Source organism: Haliaeetus albicilla, chromosome 4 (genome assembly GCF_947461875.1).
Source record: "Haliaeetus albicilla chromosome 4, bHalAlb1.1, whole genome shotgun sequence".
Classification (NCBI taxonomy): domain Eukaryota; kingdom Metazoa; phylum Chordata; class Aves; order Accipitriformes; family Accipitridae; genus Haliaeetus; species Haliaeetus albicilla.
The window spans coordinates 32688824-32709531 of record NC_091486.1 but is presented as its reverse complement, the minus strand read 5'-3'; the positions used below and the strand labels follow the sequence as shown (position 1 = coordinate 32709531).

At 39.0% G+C, this 20708-nt stretch overlaps 1 protein-coding gene across 5 annotated transcripts in view; it reads left to right on the top strand.

Moving 5' to 3' along the window:
* Nucleotides 1-20708, top strand: part of PLCL1 (phospholipase C like 1 (inactive)) — a 256880-nt gene that overhangs the window by 4019 nt on the left and 232153 nt on the right. Inside the window, exon 2 of one of the 5 annotated variants that reach the window (XM_069781808.1) lies at nucleotides 11669-11833. The exons of the other annotated variants lie outside the window; for them this stretch is intronic. The gene's annotated coding sequence lies outside the window, so the exon portion shown is untranslated. The remainder of the gene's footprint in view (nucleotides 1-11668; nucleotides 11834-20708) is intronic. 5 annotated transcript variants of the gene reach the window in all.

Here is a 20708-nt window from a genome sequence, read left to right as displayed (position 1 = left end):
TAGAAAATTTCTCTAATACATGTGCATTAGTTGTTGGGGTTTGGGTTGGTTTTTGGTTTGGTTTTGTTTTGTTTTTTTTAATGCAAGGAAGAGGTAAATGGTCTTACCACTAAACCGGAGCAAGAAAGGGTTTTTGCGATGAGGAGCCTGAAGTCAGCAGAGTATAACAGTTAGGAGACAAACTTAGAGAAAGGGCAAGAGAGCATAGAACTTGACCAGTTTTCGAAGAAGCCCAAAGATGGACCATGCGTTGGCTAAATTATTTGCCAAGTGTTGCAATTTCTTTTTCTTTTGGAATAATCCAGGGCCAAATGCTTGCAAATAAAATGTTAATTGCAACCACTTTTAGGTCAGGAGAACAGAAGACACTGCTTGAAGAACTGGATTTCTTCTTTCTTTACATGTAATGCTTTGCAAGCCTTCTTGTGTGAGGTTCTAAACGGAGTTGACTGATGTTGTTTTCCTTCTGGCATGTTCCTTCTGACATTGCCACGTACAAGCATTTTAATAAATGGGTAGGAAGGCTGTGTAATTTGTTATGTAATGCCTACTGAATTATTTTGTAACTTTTAACCGAAATATTTCCCTGTCAGTTCTTATCAGGCTTCTCTCTCTGCTTTGTTTGCATGCAATACAAACTTTTGGGACCATGTGGGTTTTTTTCTTCCTGGTTCTTTGTGTCAAGATACTGTAGCGGATAATGCAGCTCTCTATTACGTTAATAACAGCAGACTATGCCCATGAAGTGAACTTTGAAGTAGGAACTGCAGAGTCAGACTTTAACTTCAGTCACAGTAGAGCTATGAGACCTCTCAGTGAAGTTCTTCCAAAGACTATTTGCTTCTGTTTCACGCACAGATTTTTTTCTTTAAAAGCCAGTTGAGTTGTCCTTGCCCATCATATACTACTAGTCTGTGAACTGCAAGGATTAGGTTTTGCAATTGAATTCATCAGTGCAAGCATATCAAGATAGCCAGCTGTCTTGTTTCAAGAAGTTGTATTTATCTTAGTGACATTTTTAGCTTTGAAAAAACCCAAACCTAGAATAAAAAAGAATTAGGCTTAGTTTCTTTCAGCTGGTGTTCTGGAGGGTGGTGACAGAATTTGTTTTAAATACATGCTACATCTGTCTATGCAACATGACTATCTAAGACTTTTTTTCAGAAGACAGTAGACTGGACTGTAATGATTCTCCAGTAACTCTTAGCTTTTTGCTGTGTAAGCTTACATTTAGATACTTGCTACTTAATAATCTAAAACTATGACCATGTAAGATTCATTAAAGCTGATTAATTAGTTGCTAGCCCAATGGTGATTTTACCACAACTGCATTCTTTGGCATATTTGTAAGTACCCTAGAAAAAGAGGAAAATATTTAGGTAGAGAATACATTAAAGAATACAGTAGAGCCTAAAAAGGTATAGAGAAGGGCAAGAATGACATGCCTACCTATGGAGAGACTGCCACAAAATGAGAAATTCATCAGGTTTGTCTGGAAAAAGGTAACTGGCAAGTGCTATTTTAATGTATGTAAATTCCCAAACATTGTGGAGAGAGAAACAGGGAACTGATATTCACTCTCTTTCACAGAATGTGAAATAGGGGAAACCCAGTGATAGCTATATAGCAGCAAGTTTAAAATAAATGGAAGTATTTTCTGATGCAGCATGGGATTAAATCATGCACTTAACAGCTACAGAAAGCTGTGGCAGTCAGAAATGCAAATGGGTTCAAGCAGGTTCAAAATGACAAATTGATGGAGGAGAGCTTCACAATGCACCAAAAGCATCTGGCTTAGAAAGTCCCTGAACTACAATCGGTTGAACACTGGGAAGCTACACTGGAGGATTGATCACTTTGTGCTTTCCTGCTTCTTATGTATCTCCCCATGCATGTACTCCTGTAGCTGGGATACCAGCCTAGATTGACCTTTATCTAACCCAGTATCTATTTGTTAAGAAAAACTTAAATAGACTGTTTAACAACACAGAAGACTGTTTTCCATTATTGCTAGTATAAAAAAAATTCTTAGAAATGAAAAGAATCTTCTCTGTTAATTATTTATTTAGAATTAATTTTTTTTTTTTTGCCAGCTCTACAGAAGAGAAACATTTTGGAGATATTTTTTGGATTGCTGTGGCATAGTTGTTTGTAGTCTTTATAATATTTTCATAACACTGCACCTGTATTCCATACACTACTGTTTTTTTCCTAAGCATCTAGTTAAGACAGGTTGGAAGAGAACCTGTACTGGTTCTAGACCTGCTTTTGTCACATGAATTATACCCTGTAGTTAGTATCACTGAAGATGGACAGTTTGTCTATGGAACTGTTGCATTTATCCATAAAATCCTTTCTCATGGAGGGCAGTAGGCATTTCAGACTGGGGTTTAACCCCCATCTCTTCCCTGAAAACAAAGCAACATTGGTAGGTCCAGTATGGCTGTGCCTAAGATGGTAACATTGTAGTGAGAAGGATTTAAGTCTTCTGGAATTTTTTGTGTCAGGCTATCAATAATAATTATCCTTAGCAATGCAGACCACAATTCACTGAAGACTTAAGTGTATAAAATGGGTTTCAGGTGCAGGATTTAGGCATATGGGTCCTACGAAGCTGTCCTGAAGGCTCACCTAGCTTCTTATGCCTTTCAGGGATCTAAGTTTTGCCAGAAAAGTTTCTTACAGAGATTTTTCTCTTGTGCAGGCCCGGAGTCAATTACACGTGCTGCTGAGCATTTTAATATGTACCTTGTGTCCAAGTCAGTCTATGAATAGGTGTAAGGTTTCTTTCCATTGAATTTCTTGGAATTTTTCATGTTTAATTTAGACTTTCTGTTTCTGATGGTTGGATTTGCCACAAAATACAATAATTCTGATTTCCAGCCATCTCTGCACTCAAGTAAAAAGTTATTTAACTTAACTTCTCCTCAAGGAGAATTTGGGGCCTGGCTAAAAGTCTCTTAAAAATCAATGGGAGCCTTTAAACTGACTTGTGTATAAACTTTAGTTAGTACTTCCAAAGAAACCAAACCCAAACAACTTACATCCAGGACAAACTGCTTCTATTAAAGCTTATAGCAAATTTGTCTGTTATGCTGACTGCTAACTCTGGAGTAGTTTTCTTGTCAATCAGTTCCATATAGCGCATAGTGTTAACATATAACTAGTGATCTCCTTAAACATGTGGATAGAGACAGATAATAGCATTGTGTTTGTGGTATCTTTCCATACAGGATCATAATAGTCAAGATTATTTGAATGTCTTTGACTGAAATCACCTAGAGGTGACCTTTTTCAAACTGGTGGGACAATACCCTTTCTGTAGGATATTAGCAAGTCTAGCAATCTGCAAAAACAAGTTCTGGCAGGTCTTTTCAGGAAGTCGTTTCATAGGTTTTCTAGGTAAGAGGTAGGAGCTGTTATGCTCAGGAATAAAAGATGAAGTTGGTGATAATGGTTGATTTGTTTTTAAAACATGTTATGTGCACAAAGGCTATTGTGCAGAAGTACATAAATAATGATTAAAAATAATGTTCTATTGGAGTAGTGGTGCTGGTGGGTAGAGCAGCGGTGGAAGAATGCTTTCTACTGTTTTCCAAATATGTTAAGCAGCTGTTAATAAAACTAAGTTTTCGTATCTATGCAGAGATGCTAATCCTGTTTCTTATGATAATATTGTATTCATTTTGTAGTTCCACTGAGATCAACTCCATCTGTAACAAAAATGTTTTATTTGAGTTAATGGTATATTTTTTTTTCTAGCCTTCCCCACAGTAGATGTGAAAATGCACACAGTTACTGTAGAACCCATAATGCATCCTCTGTGGTAAAGCATTTGGCTGATCATCTTTGTAAACCTAATCAGCATATTTTTTTCTTTCCAGGATGCACCTGGTAGGTGTAATTTTTGGTAATACCTTGGTGAGTTTTCTAAGAAATGGGGAAGGATGATTAATATAACTTTTTATTACACATGTAGTCTAGCTTATTTTTTTTCTTTTAGCCAATATGACTTAGAGGTTTTGACTTGCATGACAGTTTAGGAACGACTCAGACTTGATTAAAAGGTTAAGTTCTGCAAAAGGCTAAATGCCTTTACCAAATACTAACAAGTTCTGAAGACTGATATCTTTCTATGTATTGGTGTAGAAGTGTATTTACAGTCAAAGCCTTGATCTTAAATCTTTCTTTATCATAAACATTTTTGGGTTTGAAGCCTACTTATGTAGAATACTGCCCTCTGGGGGAATCTTTTTATGTCAGAAATTTGCAGTTTTAGTGATTATTGAGCCCCTTCCTGAAACATGTTTAAATTACTGAGGTCATTGTGATGACTTCATTTAGTCGTGGTTCATTGTTAATGTGTATATTTATTAAGTTGGAAGACTCTGACCATTAGGACTGTGTACAGGCCCTAATTTAAATGATTAACTGGAATAAAACTGAGATAAAATAATCCTGTTTCAGAGCCACTTACATCAACAAAATTAGTTTTGGGATTATTTTGGGCAGCATGCCTCAGGTAATGTTATTGTGACATGCCTATTTAAAGGTGCATCAAAGTCTAAAAGGTAACGCACACCAAAGTATTACTACTTTGCTACTGTACTGAGAGGAGTTTAAAAAATATTCTAGCTGTAAATGTATATACTGTGAAGGTTTGATTCTTCTCCTGAGTTGCATGCTCAGGGGAGTACTAATGCTCACACCATGTCTTGGATAATCCTAGCAAAAACAGTTACAGAAAACGTTATGTTCATACTGATTATTCCCCAGAGGTTTTCCTTCCATCCTGCTAGATCTCATCCCTCTTGGTTGACCTATGTCATGCTGCTTTGGTACTTCTTCAAGGGGCAAAAGGAACATGTCTTTGCTGCCCAGTACCTTGTTCAGAGATTCATACAAAGTGGAAATTAGTTTGATTACTGGAAAGTTGTCATGTATTGATTTGCATGGGTGTAAATGACTACAGAAGCAGCAGGGTGGTGGATAATTAGGACTCCAAGATCATCATTCTTCACTGAAAGTTTGTTTCGGTAACTTGGATACAACTTCTGAATGGGCAATAAGAATCTGTTTGATATCTATTCAGTATGAAGCTGGCTACTTGATTACATACCTTTCAAATAAGTCTAGACTCAGATAAAGTATAGTGCTCATGGTTTATTGTTTTATGGACCCAAAGTCTGTCAAGCTATGTTGAGCTGTGATCCTCTCAGCATCATTTGGATCTAATTACCTGTACTGTATTATAGGTAGGCATAGCATTTTTTTAATTCATTAGACAGTTTTGATGGATTGCTAATCTGTTTTGATTATAAGCTGCAAAAAGTTTTTATCTTATTTAGCTCTTTCAAATAGTTTTGGGGGAAAACACAACAATAAAATGTAGGGTGCATTTGTGGTTTAAGAGAGGCCTGCTGCTTTTGGAAGTGTGGCTATATCCATCTTGCTTTTGTGTGCTGGTGTACCTTTCTCTGTGTTTTGTGTTGATGCATCTCCTAGAAAGTATATCTGCTTAAAAAACCAAAAAACCCAAACCCAGCCAAAACCAAAAGAACAACCATCCCAACAAAAACCTCTGCCAGAAGTATTGATGAAAAAGACCCTATGAATTTAAGAAATTCTGTAACATTGGATCCTACTGCAAGGTCAATACATTTCGAGGAGTATGCGTGCTGTAGTGACTGCATGGGAATGTTAGCTACACCGTGTTTGCAAGACAAAGGTAGGAAGTAAATAGCAATAGGAAGTAAAACTCCTTGATCAGGAATCAGATGCTAGTGCTGAAGTAACCAGGAAAGCCATGGGGCACAGCAGGGTGAGACCATGTCTAGAAGCTCAAGTGAAATACAGAAAATTGGATTATATGTAATTCAAATGCTGCAGGGAGGGGAGGCTGTAACAGGGAGCAGGCAAGGCTGAAATAAAACTGGGGAGCCTGGCTGGGAACTTGGGCAGTGGAGTCAGGAGTCAGCCAAGAGTTCACAAGCAGGGCAGGGACAAGGTGACGGGCAGTGACCAGGACTGGAGCAAGAGCTTGGAGCACAGCCACGGACATCCCATTTGCAGACCCAGCTCTGAGCTCCCTTGCAGGGAAAGTCATGCAGAGCACAAAAATAACAGTTTGTTGCCTGAGCTGAATTGCTGTGGTATAGTGGTCTCTTGGGCACGTACAGAGCTAGAGGTGTGTAGGTATCTAAGGGGAGTGGTGGCTGAATGGTGTAACGTTTTGGGGCAGAGTCGGGGAGGGGGGCTGCAAGAGGGTGCAAGGTAGCTGCCAGGAGGCCAGAGGGTCTTTTTGTGCCACAAGCACTTAAGGTAGCTCTTGTCGAGGGAACAAGAGGAGGATGAGCAAGGGCTGCCTTGGTCCTGCTCTTGCCAGCTCAGTGGTTGAGTCTAATTCCTTGCATCCCTCTCTTCCTGAGTGAAGCTTGCCACCCATTCTGGGGCAACTCCAAAGCCATTTGGGCATCTTCTACTAAGCCTTCCACACCCCTGTAGCATATAGGCAAGTTTTACCATTTTAAGTTAACACCACAGTTGTGTTTTAATTTTGTTTTTGTTGTGAGGATAATTTTTTGAGAGAAGAGAGATTCTTGGTGGATTCTTGTCACTTTCAGCATACTGTTGCTGTTTGCACAGAAGAATAAAAAGCATCATGTTTTACTTAACATTGGATTTTCTTTAAGACACTTGCAACTCTCATTGTAAATGTAGATGAGTTCTGGGTTCTTGCGTTAAATTTTTTTATAAGCTGTACTTTTGTTTGGAAAAGCCATGTTATTTTTTTTTTTTTTTTAAATTTAATTTTATAACAATTTTCATAAATATCTGATTAGAAGTTGCATTTTGCTCAGCTAAAGTGACTGCTGATCTCTTCAAGCCAGAGCTATTGGGAGAGAGCGCTATGAATTAATTACTGTAAGATCTCTTTTCTTGTTCCAAATGAGATTGTGTAGGAGCTTATTAAATTAATTTTAAAAATGTAATAGTTTAATAAAATAATTATATTCCATTGGACTATGACACACCTCCAGGCTACCTCATATAAATACTGTAATAAAAAATTTTGTGAGCACTGAGTAAAAAATAGACACTGGAATTCATTAAACGTATGAAAAAGACTTTCTGCAGATGTTTTGTGTTCTGCGGTAGATGGAGCCCAGTCCTGGAGACTGCCTGGAAGCTTCACAGCCTTTCATGGGAATGCTGTGCATGAGGTCTGCCAGGACCGGCCTTGCTCTGCAGGTGCCACCCGAGTCTTGGTGCTGGGGTAAAGACAGATTTCTTCTGGGAAATATGTATGGATGTATCCCGAAGGAAGTCTCATCTTCTAGTGTTATGTAAAAATTGGTTGTACTTGAGTATGATTTGGAAATGCGAGTCATGGTATATATAGCTTATGAATTTCTTTCTCAGAGTGTTATGATTCACAGTGACAGTTGCTCCCTAAAGCAATGCAGATTTTGAGTATAAACATGCTATCAATGGAGGAAGGATTGGGTTGAACACAAATACCCAATCTCTAAACCCTGTCATTTTACTTTGAAGTTTTCTTTTTCAGGCTCTTCAAGACTTAAAATGTTGTTAATTTTGTTATGCTGATCCTACTTTGAGCTAGGTGAGGTTTGTTTGGCAAAACTGTATTAGTTTAAACCTGAATATTACTGCTGAAGAATGAATTTTAGAGGATTGTTTCCAGATAACAGTTGCTCTTATTAGAAACACAAGAGAGTGAGTTGCTATTAGAGCTGAGGAAAAAAAGCTAGAGATGACTTAGTCACAGCAAATGCATTTGTTTATTTATTTGCTTGGCAGTGCAGCTGCGGGGTCTGTGTGCTAGATGCATATTAACAATTCCGTTCATATTCAGTACTTTTTTTTTTCCTACATCTTTATGGGTGAGAGGGAGGCACTTTCATACATAGTGGTGAAATAGTCAAGTCTGATGGACAGGAATAGTGCTTAGAAGTAATTCATTTCAATGGACTGATCCAAATCTAATTGAGGTCAAATCAGACCCTGTTCATAGACTTCAGAATTCTCCCAGTACCCTTGGTCACCATGGAGGAGTGTTCCCTGCAGACTTTGAAGACTTGCTTTTCTTTTAACCATTATAATTACTTAAATTATGTTATATTCTCATCCTGAGCATAGATTACCTAGACCAGTCCAAGGACTGTGGTGTCTTTCTGCAGAAGAAGCTGTGTTGCAGCAGTAGAGGGGGAGGATAAGTACATTTTTTTGGCTTGGGAGAGTGAAATGTGACTGTGTTAAGCAGCATGCTTTGCCTAGGCTCTGTAGCCTTGCTGGGAGGGCGTGGGTGTGGGGAGCAGGTAAAGCTTAAGTGATGGGAAAAAAGGTTAATTTAATGAAATGGGGTTAGTATCCTCATTTGCTTTGATCAATGTAAAGACGAAGTATCTTTCACTGTAACAATGTCCCATGTGCTGTGAAATGCTGCCGCACCAGCACTTGTGATGAAATCTTGGGGCTGTTCGAGAGTCATTAAGAGGACTGTCCCTTTGCCCCAAGAGCTCACCTTTCTGAGGGCTAATGCCCAGACTCACATTTAGATGTGAGCTGATGCTGGATGGATGATCCCATTTACCAATAAGAGATGAGACTGAAAGAGAAACAGCACGTTAAGCACGGTGACTGCAGAGTAGTGCAGAGAAGTGAGGTGTTGGGAAGCTGCGCCTTGTTGGTGTCCACTTGAGGCAGTGCCTATGATGTCTGGAGAAGAGAACAATTTTGTTGCTTTTCAAAGAATCAGGCTTACATTCTGTGAAGTAAAAACCCTGAAGCTTAAGAGTACAGTCAGATCCTACAGCAGTAGCTTGCCTTCCAAATAGGAGAGGACCATACATTTTGCTTAGCTTTCTTAAGAAAATTGACGTACAGCTGGTATCTGGCTTCCACATAACCCTTCTCTGCAAAGAGGGAACTGTGTATTTCCTTCAGACCAGCTTTTAACTTCTCCAAAGATCCTCAGCTCTCAGCTTGAATAAACTGAGCTATATCCTACTGCAAGTGCATTTGGCATTGGTTTTAGAAATTTGAGGATTTGAAAGGAACAGTGTGGGCACAGTGTTCCATTCACTGGGCGAGGAGAGGAAAGGTTGGGTTTGTAACATAAAAAGGTTGCAACATTTTCTGCCTTGTTTGAACAGTTGTGAGGCAAAAGACATGACCCTGCTGAGATGCACCATTTATGTGGTGTAGATGTGGTATAATACAGAACTTTTTTTTCATTTGAAATGCCATTTAGTTTGTTTACCTATCTGTACACCTACTCAGGGATTGCAGAATGTCTCTAACTTGTGTTGTGGTGTATTGCAGCCAGGAGCACATATTGCACAGTTCTCCAAATATCATTCAAGGAAAACACTGAACTGTTTACATGCCTGGATATGTGTATGTTCTAAAGAACACGGTTCCACTTGCTCAGTTTACTGTCTTCCTATCCAGCTACCTATGTATGTATCACATACACTTTGCATGCTAATAGAAATTCACGGAACATGTTATATTGAGTTTCTAGGCTAAATTTTACTTTATTACACAATTTTAGCAGTGGGAAATGGTAATGTCGTTTCTTTTAGTGAACCCAAGAGCTAATAATTATTGCAAAATACAACTTCTTTTCAGAAGGAAAAAAAAGACTATTTTAATTCAGCATTGCAGCAGAGATGTATGTATAAGAAGGCAAAGTATGGTTTACACTGCCAAATAACTTGCCTATATTGCAAGTACTTTTTTTTAGTTATCTCCTACTCTTTTTGGCCTACTGTAAATACAAGTTACAATGGTTTATTCAAAAGGATTTTTTAAAAAGAAATTGTGTATAGACAAGTCTAGATTTTAAACTGAGAGTCATCAGGAGTTAGCTAAAACTGAAGCTGGTACTAGGTTGTTTATATAGTGATTTGCGTTAGTTCTTAATTAAAATAAGTTTCTGTGTGGACCAAGGCCAAGGGCCGTTTTCTTGGAAGATGGAGATGAAAAGAAGTGTCAGAATGACCAGAGAATGCAAAAGAGAAAATGTCGCATCCGTAGGGCAGTGGGTTGACTGGAAAACTGGTGTGCTTACCTTCAGCCTGAGCTGGTGGTTTCTGCAAAAAGCTGCTGTTTGTGTTATTCTCTGAGGAGGAACAGAGGTGCAGACTATCTTGTGCTTCTGTGGCAAACTGCAATACAGAGCACTCCCTCGTGCCAACAGAATTGCTTGCACAGAGGCGTTGCAGGCCTGAGACTTTGCTTATTCTTGCTGAGGCCTGTTGCATTGAAGTAGGATTTGATCCATACAGTATTTAGGTAGAAAAGACTATTCAGGAGCCTTTGGCAAAACTCTTAGTATCAGAAATGAAAGTTATCTTCGTGAGTGCTGAATATTGCCAGTTGTGTATGAATGGCATCTTTTCAGGATAGGACCAATGAGTGTCCCTATGGAAAAATACCAGTTACTTGCAGTTTGGACAGTGGAAATTGTTATTTAAACTTCCTGACTGTGTATATAAAATGTTGACTATGCTGTTGAATTAATAAAACAGTACATGAATCTGGGTTTTTTGGGGGGTTTGGGTTTTTTTTGGTGGGGTTTTTTGGTTTTGTTTTTTTTTTTTTAGTGGTTGGTTGTCATGCCTATCTGTATTTTTAGTGGATGTTCATATTCCACTTGTTCTTCAGGAACTTTGTACGTTTCCAGTTATAGGTTGGTATCTGAATCCATGGGCAGTGTTTGAGTATAACATTGCATTACCCCTTTGGGTTTATTATGCTCCAATAAAATAATTAATGGATGAATGCAAATATAGAGGTAAATGATATGAAAGCAAATAATATTGTAGAAAAGATGTAAACCACTGTGTGTTTGTATAACTTGGTATCACCAGTTACTTCTCAGTTAGGGGTCTTAGCTACTCATTAATCTGTATACCAGATTTTGCTCTGTTGCAAAACTTGAAGATTGCCTCCCTCTTCCATGTTTTTGAAAATACTGTGGGTTTTGTTTCATTTGTTTTTTGTTTTTTTTGTTTTTTTTTTTTTTAGTGTTTTGCTACTGCATGTATAATGCATGTTTTGGTTGCTGTATAAAAGACTTAACTACATCAAGAAAGTATTTGGGGTACCTGTCACACTTGGCTGTATTGGTAGTGGCAGTTCCACTGCAATTATAATTTTAAATCCCTTTTAGAAAAGGCTGGAGAAGCTAACTTCATGAGCATTTAAGACTCCAGACATCAGGGAGGTATTAAGCATCCTTCTGGAAGGACCCGAGATGGCTGGACACATTACAGAGCTGTTTTAAATGAGCTTCTAATGATGTCAGATGGGCCACTACCAACCAAAGAATGCCAAGCTTTTCTCTTTCTGTGATGATTTAGTGATCAATAGCGGTAAAATAATCCAGGCAATGCACTAGGGAGAATTGCTGCTCTTCTCAAGTGGTTGTTTAACTTTTAAGGTAAGCTTCATGGTGTTTCCAGTGATAATAGCGATTAATGCTTCCTTTGCTGTTGACTGCTCTAGGTTTTTTTTCTTTGTAGTTTGTATACTACATGAGAAGTTTACCACTGTCTCTCCCAGCAGGTCACTTCCAGCCATGCCTTGCTGATTAATTAATTGACTCATTACGATGATGGATTTGTGTTTGGTTTTACAGATCTGGTGGAGTACCTTCTTCCCTGAGGACACCACTGTACTTTGTTCTGGGAGGTGTGAAAAACAGGAAGAAAAGTTTAACAGCCAAATAACTGCACCTAGAAGCATTCAAAGAGTTGGAGGAGAACAGCCTAGGAAATAATTCCCCTCTCCTGCTCACTTTAAAGTATGTTGTGCGTTGTGCAATAGTGTGCTTGTAGGAGAAGGACTATTTGGCCAGAAGAGAAACCCGAGTTTGTAGAGAGTTAACTGCAGGGACTTTTCCCGCATAATCCTATATAAATATACTGCTGGAGAAGGTGCTGCTTGTATTAATTACTGTAGTGTATGCTTGGAGCCAAAACACAGGGAGGTGCAGGATGGTATTGGAGTATCTATTAATATAGACAGGTTGTGATGGATCTACAAAATCCTTCTCTTGGACTGGGGCACAGGAAAGGGGGAAATGTGTCATGAATCCAGTTCAAATTTTTGAATAATGTTTCTCCTGTAAATACTTTCTGTAAGCAAGGGTAACTTGTGTGTGAAAGCTTCATCCTGTTTAGCCATACTTTGTCCATTCTGTGAAGCCAATGTCTGGTGTTAAAAGTCGGGAACAGAGGAGACTTGCATCATTGAATGTGTCTGCCAGCTCAGGGGAATAGGCTGGTTGTGTAGAGCAAGGGAGCAGTGGAGGAAGCTTGCACTGTGACTTAGGGAGGCCTTGACTAAGTATTTCTAACCTTTGCCAGAGTCTGCCAGCCATTTTTAAATAGCTGCTTTACCTCTTTTTACAGACAAATGTCTGTCTTCTGGTCTTTCCTATTTTTTCAGTCTTATCTTGCTACTTAAAAATAGAACATTTTATATTATTGCAAAGCAAATGGTCATCATTTAATGGTGAAGATCATTAATTACATTTCCAAGTTAAAAACCATACATCTGCAACCTTTTGTCCACATAGTAATGTTTTTTGCCCTGTATGTTGGAATTAAATCTATGCTGCTTTGAAACTACTGGGAATGTCTCGCTGCTTTCCAAATGGCTGGTCAAGCCACAGTGGTGTTGATCAACCTGTGAATTTTGACTCAGACTGTCAAGTCCCAAAATTGGAGCGACTCAGGTTTGTGGATTTCCTTTGTTAGAATTAAGGTGAAACGACACCAGGGGAGTTCAAACAACAATCAACACTTATTCAACCTAGCTAACATTGTGTATTGGGACAGCCTTGATGCTGTGCCAGCACTGCTAAGCAGTAGCCAAAACACTGGTGTGTTATCAACACCCTTCTAGCTACCAATGCAGAGCACAGCACTATGAGGGCTGCTATGGGGAGAATTAACTCCATCTCAGCCAGACTCAATACACCTTGCCCAAGTACAGGTGAACTTATCAATATGAACCTTGCATTATGTTATTAAACCACTGTTTGAAAAGAGAAGGGAGGTGTAGAAAAAGAAGCGGAAAAAAGAACATTAAACTGTGTCAGAAGGAGAGCCCTCCCGCTGAGTCACGAGGTTCAGAGCAGACCCCCTTGCTTTCTGGCCTCCTTCTCAAAGAGGAGCCCAGGGGCGGCTAGATCCACTCCTAGTCTCAGACTTGGTCAATGGTTTATGTTTAAAAGGATGAGGTGTAGGGACTGTGGAAAAGAGAGAAGAAAAAGAGGGAGAGAGAGAAAGAAAGAAAGAGAGAAGAAAGGGGTTTCACCAGTCTTGGGTCTAGCGTTGGTCCAGCCAGCATAGAGATCCAGTTCTGGAGGGCACATGCTGAGAACTCGTTCTCCCTTCTTTTATAACGTGTTAGTCGGTGGTCTCCACATGTGCAGTTCACGTTCCCGGGGTTCTCTGGAATAAGTCAGTGAGTTTGGGGGGGGTTTATTGGGGAGTTGCCTCTCTTTCCCTGCTGGCATGACTGCTTAAGATGGAAGCACAGCCTCATCTTCCGTGGGGTCCCCTCCTCCAGGCGCGTACACTGTGCTCTTTCTCCTGGCCACTTAAGATAAGGAATTGCAGCTTTGGAGAAGTGCGGTCCCACCCTCTGTGCGGCCCTCTCCTCTGGCCACATTGTCCTGTTCACAAAACTCCAGTGTTTTTACAGAGGCTGTTTTCTCCATGAAAGTTCTTTAATGAATGTTTGGAGACACCGACTATAATTTGTCAGACCGACACACAGACATACAGGTTTTTGATTCTCCTCCTCCCCCCGCCCCCGTACTCACTATCCACCATAACTTTGTTACTGTTGACTCAGAATCTGCCCCTTGATTTTGATCTGTGGCCTTGCCTACACTGGGAAATTCTTGGGAAATGGAAGACAAGTTGACTAAAGATCTGACAACAACACATAAAAGTCCAGATTAAATCCTATTTTATGACTGTCAGAAAAAATATTGCTTTTAGTTTACTGTCATTGCGATTCCCTGCTAGTGCAGGTTCAACTCTCGGTAGCGTATGTTTTGACTTCATGCATTTAGCCGGTCTTATTTCTGTGCTGTCCCTGAGTAATTCAAAGCTAAGTATCGAACCAGTTCTTTCAGTGCTTTTGAGGTTCTGCCTGAGATCACCTTGCACCACCGTTACAATATCAAGGTTTGCCAAAACTTGTGGGAGCAATTTACTGTGGCGCTAACACTGGACTAGTAAGAGCGACATAGTGTTGTCAGCAGACTTGTTGAGTATTAGTGTGTTTTGTTTTGTTTTGGCTTTCAATCATGCTTTTTAAAACTTGTGTTATATTTGACAAAAATATGGAGCTGTGATTACTCTTTCTGTAGTAGGCTCTCCTAGTGTCCCAAGACTTCAGAATATAGAATGATAGTTTCTGCATGAAAACCAACTTTGGATCATGTAGGAGTTACTGTGTTTATTTCTCTTACACGCATAGTACTGTTTAAAGCTATATTATTTTTGTTGCCATAATAACGTAGTGGTGAGTCTTTAGTTCAGGTGTGTAACAATTTCAGAGATTAAACCCCCATGTTTTGTCTTTTTGGGAAGGAATACAAGGTGTTGGACAAAAGATAAAATGCTTTGTGTGCAAGATTGATGGTAAGAGAAAGACAGGCAGACACTCTCTAATTTTAACATTTACAAGGACACTGTGCAGCACAATAAAAGTTCAGGGTTGTTGTTTTTTTCTTCTATAAGCTTCTTCCCAAAAAGCAGTATGATTATAACACTGATTAAAAATAGAAGGTTGGAGAAAGGAATGAGGAGGCACAGAAAAGACAGCAAAGAGATTCTTTTATTGAATGAGAAAGGAGTCTTTGCGATGAAGGAGCATCACTCTCCAGAAGGATGAGACTTTTAAACCACTGTATTAGAACAGAAATTAAATTCTTTTTTTCTTCTCCCTCCAGCTTTGAAGATGTCAGATTTTTTCTCTCTCGTGTTTGCTATCAGTGAGGCTAAAGAGGATGCAATGTCTCTTGTGCTGGGCTGCTTGGCTGCAGCCTGAGCCTGCATAGCCAGTCTCCCTGCTGGCCACAGCTGTCCAATCTGCATGACTGTGGGGAAAAGCATCGCTCCCTTCGGAATAACTTTTACTGAAATTGATGTTAATGCCTTTGTCATAAATATGACAAATACTGCTTGTGTGACAAGTTGTTAGTTACTCCTATAGCAACAGTTGGTTTTAAATCTTAGTATATTTATGTCTTGTTACCTTTCTGCAAGTGATTCTTCCTTTTTGCATATAAGGATGGAGATTATATATACGTTACTCTCTCAACTAACATGACAGGCTGAAGAGTCTTGGATGCTGATCCTAGTTAGTATTCAGTATTCACATTTTGCTGGACTGTGTCCTGAAGCTATTCAGGTTTCTTGTTTTTCCAGACTGATGGAATCCCTTTAGCCCCAGAATTTTCCTTTTTCAGTGGAATAATGACACTTTCTCAGCTTCATCGTTCTCCACTGTTTTATTGAAGTCACTTACTGGAAATACCTTTTGGGGGGGGGGCAGGGGGGAGAAGGGCGGGGGGCAAGGCTGAAGCAATTTCACCTTGGGATTTGGTTGGCTCTGCTGGAATCTGTATGTTCTCGCCAGGTTGGATACTTTCCCTTCAGACTTCCCCTCCCCTCCTGGAGCTGCTATATACAGTGTGGCAGTGTGACAAGCCAGGCAGGTCATAAATAACTCTTGACAGAGGCCTTGCTAGAAACTTAATTTCTTGGCTTTTTGGGAATCCTTTGCTCAGACAACCAATCCTCTTCCGGTCCCATGGCTTTAATTCTATTTCTCAAGTCTTAACTACTTAGTTTGTTGCTCTTAATGGAAGCCCCCACCTCCCCTTCTTTTACTTTTATTTATTTATTTTTTTTAAGGATTATGATGCCAATGTAAAATCCCTCTCTCTGTGAGGAAGAGGCCTTCTGTGGATGTACTGAAAACCACCCAAGGAAAGGATGGAACTGAGGGGAAAAGACATTTCACAGACATAGTCTTGATTGCCAGTTCCTGAAATTGAGACTTACTGCTGCAGTGTAGGGAATCAGAACTGCCCGTCTTTTCATTTGTTCTTGCTCTGCCCTGTAGAGTTATATCAAAGATGAATTTTGTTGTCTTCCTACATTCCCTTTTGGAATTTGCCAGCACTGTTAATACTCCATTATTTTGGAAAGAAGCTTCCACATTGTGTTATTTTATGGGTCCTATAAATTGTAATTTCTGACTACGAAGAAAAATACTAGGCCGAATATATTTTCAGACTTAAATTATCCATACTTAAATGGATGAGGAAAATAACTGAAGGATACAGGTAGTATTATGCTAATCAGTTTTATAGAAAACAATGGCAAGAGCTGCAGTGATTGAACAATGTAATGAGCTATTTGAATAATGTGTTTGGCAAGTGATAAAAAAGTCTCAACCTGCAGTTTTTAGGAGGGGAAATGAACTTTCCTAAGAGGTTTCCTTTGGATACAAATTGAAATGGATTTCAGAATGATCACTTATACAACCAAGCAAAACCACCATTCCTTAGAGGTTACTGTTACCAAAAGTCAGCAAGTTATTATTCTACTTAAAATCTGTGTAGTTCTGTTTTATTTTTCAAATATATCTTGTTTTATAAGGTTACAACTGTGGGAACAGAAATCTGCTGTCTATGAAATAGCTATTCCTGCTGCTTTTGCAAAATACTTTGACATATGTGTTTCTACAGAAAAGGTGGATTACTTTCTCAAAACTCTTGAGACTTTCAGAGTGGTGAAACCTCCTTCTTCCACAAGAGAGACCACCAAGAGAAATATGCTTGGTGTTGGGCACCAAACAGCTGTTATTCTGGATGGTGCATATTGGATATAAATTTATATATTGCCAGACTATAGAGATTCTGAATTGGTAACCTGTTTTATTCTTCAAAGATTCTTTTATCTATGAGAGTGTCCAGTCTACTGAAAACCCTTTTAGTGGGTTGTCACATTTAAATAAGGTCTCACTGAAAAATAATCTCATTAAAAGGTGTAATTACAAGGTATATGAAAAGCACTGGAAGTACTCTGAATTAGAGTAGTCCAGGTTTCAATGGGGTTTGTGTGTTGAAGTGATGCTTTCATAGCATGAACTGCTTGATGAAAGAAATAACTATAAATCGTCTTCTTTTTCGGTTGTAAGTTTTCTTCAGACGTATTAATGCTGTGATCCCATGAGCCCATTGTTTTCCTGCCATGTATCAGCAAGACCCTTAATAATGGCAAGTTAAGCATACATGTAACTAATTGCAGGACTGTAGCTGAACATTGCTATGAGCCAGATTGTGCCTGGGCCTCCTAGAGACAGAAAGGATTTAGTACTGTTTTTCCTTGTATCACTGCTTTCCACAGCATATATGGGAGAAGTACGCAGTCTGGCTACTCTGCCTGAAGCCACTGACACGTACAAAAGGGGGAGTGAAGTGTCACACGCAATGTATTGCTCTTAAATTATTTTCTCATCTCCAGACCTGTTTGGAGCAGAGCTTGAAGAAATGTCAACCATGGCCTGTAGAACCAAGCGCTGAAACATTTTTACTGTAACAACCTAATTCTCTGTATTCATCACCTTGCTTTGCAGGTTTATTTCAGGTATAGGTGGCCTTCAATAGCAAGTAATCCTCTGTATGTATGCACTAGGCCAGCATGCAGAGGTGTTTAAGTCTATGTGCATTTGCAACACGTGTTCTTTTTTTCTACATAAATCAAAAACCAGATCTGGAAGTTATAGTTTAGTGTGAGTAGTAGTGAGAATTGAAAATTCTGCAATTGAGCCTGGTTTAGTTTCTTCCTGACGCTCATTTTCCTGAGTGTTTTTTCACGTAAAAGCTCTCATTTCTTTTTTTTAAAAGGTGAAAAAATATCAGCTAAAACAACCCCCTGCCCAAAACACCCCCCCAAGTCTATTCTAGTAATGACATATAACTAGAACAAATAAAAGTAGATTTCTCAGTTCTTTTTTCCTTTGAAGAAGCAAATGGTGTAGGTATGAGTTTAGAGCATATAAAAAAGTTTTAACTGCTACTTTAACTTGAGTGACAGAGCCGTAACTGTGGCACTTCTTATGAAGATGAGTTATGAATAACTAACTTCCTGTTACTGATTTTTGCCACCAGCATGTTATTTAAGGCCAAGAAATTCTCAAGTCCTAGCTGCAATTTCTAGTTACCAATTAATTTTTTTTAATTTCTTTTTTTAAAGTGGCCATTAGAACAATTCAGGTAATTAAGGGCACATATATTCTGGAGTCTTTCATTTTGGGAACTGTGTTTTCTCATTTCTAATTACCATACTTGGATCGTGTAAGGAAAAGCTGTGCAAGATGCATATTGCATAATATTCTAAGCAGGATTTTCTTCCCAGGGTCCAGTTGCTAACGCTGTTTGTGACCGTCCTTTTGAATTCGCTGCTGATGCTGACAGAGGTGGATGCTGCAGAGTTTGTAACTTCTGGCAGAGTCCCTGCAGCTCCGCACTTGGGTGGGGAGGCTGTCTAGGGAGCTGTGTGTTGGGGTTCTCCCTTCTGTGGCGGGATGGTCAGCCCTGCTGAGCGTGAGGGGACGTGGCAGGGAGTTGAGGGTGTTTGAGGAGCAACTTCAGGTCCTCAGGGGTAGGGACTTGCAGTTGTAAGCAAAGAAGGACACCAAGGCTGAGGATGTTGCTGTGAAGCTGTGGGGATGTGGGGCAAGGCATATAGGACACTCAATTGTGTTCGTTCCTCAAAGCTTTTTGTTCTGCACAATGACTTAAGTGACTTCCACCTCTGATTTTTACAGGATGTTTATTCCAAAGTGTCATTTCTTATCTTTCTCATGCTAGTTTATTTTGCAGTGGCTTATAATGACCATTCCAATTGCCTTGACTTTCTTCTCGCTACAGAGTTGCTATGTTTGGCCTCGCTACAGAGTTTATGTACTGAAATGTCCTTTTGCTCACTGTCCCACCAGATGCTTTGTTTTATGACAGCTATTTTCTGAGGATCCAAGCCTTGTAATAGTTGAATCTGTAAATATTTTTCTTGCATCTTTGTTAAGCAACATATTACTGCAGAACATTTTATGACAGTCTTCCAATTCCAAATAAAGGAAGCTAACATGCTTTCCTTTTTTCCTGGGAGCTACAAAATTTTGGATGTCAAATGTACTTCAATTGTAAAGCAGTATCGTAAAGCAATGCACTGCTTTCCTGACTAGCATGATAATTAATTTAAGAGAATGTGATGGTTTAGAACAAACACCCTCCCTTGGGTTAGTTTACTGGTAATTGCTTTCCTTTCCAATAGAAACCATTGGGTCAAATTAAGTTTAGATGCAATTAATAGTTCTCTTAAACAGTTACAATTTGGGTAAGGTGTATTTTGGCTTATTATTTCGCATTAAGATATTTTAAAAATTGAATTAACTGAAAACACAAATACAATTTTTATTTCTTATTTTATCTTGTAAATAACAATGGAAACTGATTGCTACCTTTTCTTTAGCTCTGTTTTTAGCAGGGTTGAAGAGGCCAGCTTTTCTTGTGCTGGGTGGGACCTTCATCTAAATATTGTCTCAGTGATTCTTCCAAGGTCTAGAGAGGTCTCAAAGCTGATGGATGAATTGTTATTTCCTCTTCCTGTCTTCATTTTGTCAATTTTGTTGTGAAAGTAGGGAGTAGAGATAACTGTGGGCTTGGTTACAAATGAAATCCTTCAGACTTCCCGTGGATGTTGTTTGTATTAAAATACTCTTATTTAGCAAAACCTTGGTTTTGGGCTGTTAATCCAAGAAAGATGTTTAAATGATTAGTTGGGCCTTATGAAAGTGCTTTAAAAAAGTGTTTATGTACTTCGATCAAAATGCATTAGAGATTCGGTTTAAAGGATGAGTTTTTGTGGCATCAGTGAACAATAACTGCTACTGTGTTGAAGCAATCTCAGGATAACTAGCTGTGGAAGAGACTGCTGGATCCACTCGTAATATGCTTCTGATTGACTTTTAGTCTCCTCATCACACTCTCAATAATAATAATGCTAATGGTTTTAAAAATGTGTGAAGGAAAATAGTATAAGGTAGCAAAGACCTCACTGCATTGGCAGATGATTGTAGGCCCTACTGTAGCAGCAGTGTCTAGCCTTGGAAAGAAGGCTAAGCCTGGGGTATTAAATTGTGTTGCTATTACATAAGTTTCTATAAAAGTCAATTTAAAGGATAAATTTGAACTAGATAAACCTTTCTGGGGAGGCAACTATGTTATAAAAAGAAGGTGATGCAATTCTCCCAAATGGTATTTCTCTGCTGAAAAATATTGGTACTACATAGATCCAGAATTTGTCACAACTGTGCATCAGGAATATGCAAAGAAGAAAACATTGTCATTAAGACACAGAGGTGTTAGTCTGTAAATACAAAAATAGCTCATAAATATTTTTATTCCTACCCAAGCAATTCATGTAATGTAAACAGCAGCTTAGTATGTTCTGCTATGGAGTGATACAATATGGGCTAGAGTACTTTGAGAAATGAGAGGCTTATCTCTTGGATTATTCATTCTAATCATGGCAATGGACTTTTAAAGCACCACTTTTGTATGCATGGGTCTGTTCTTTGCC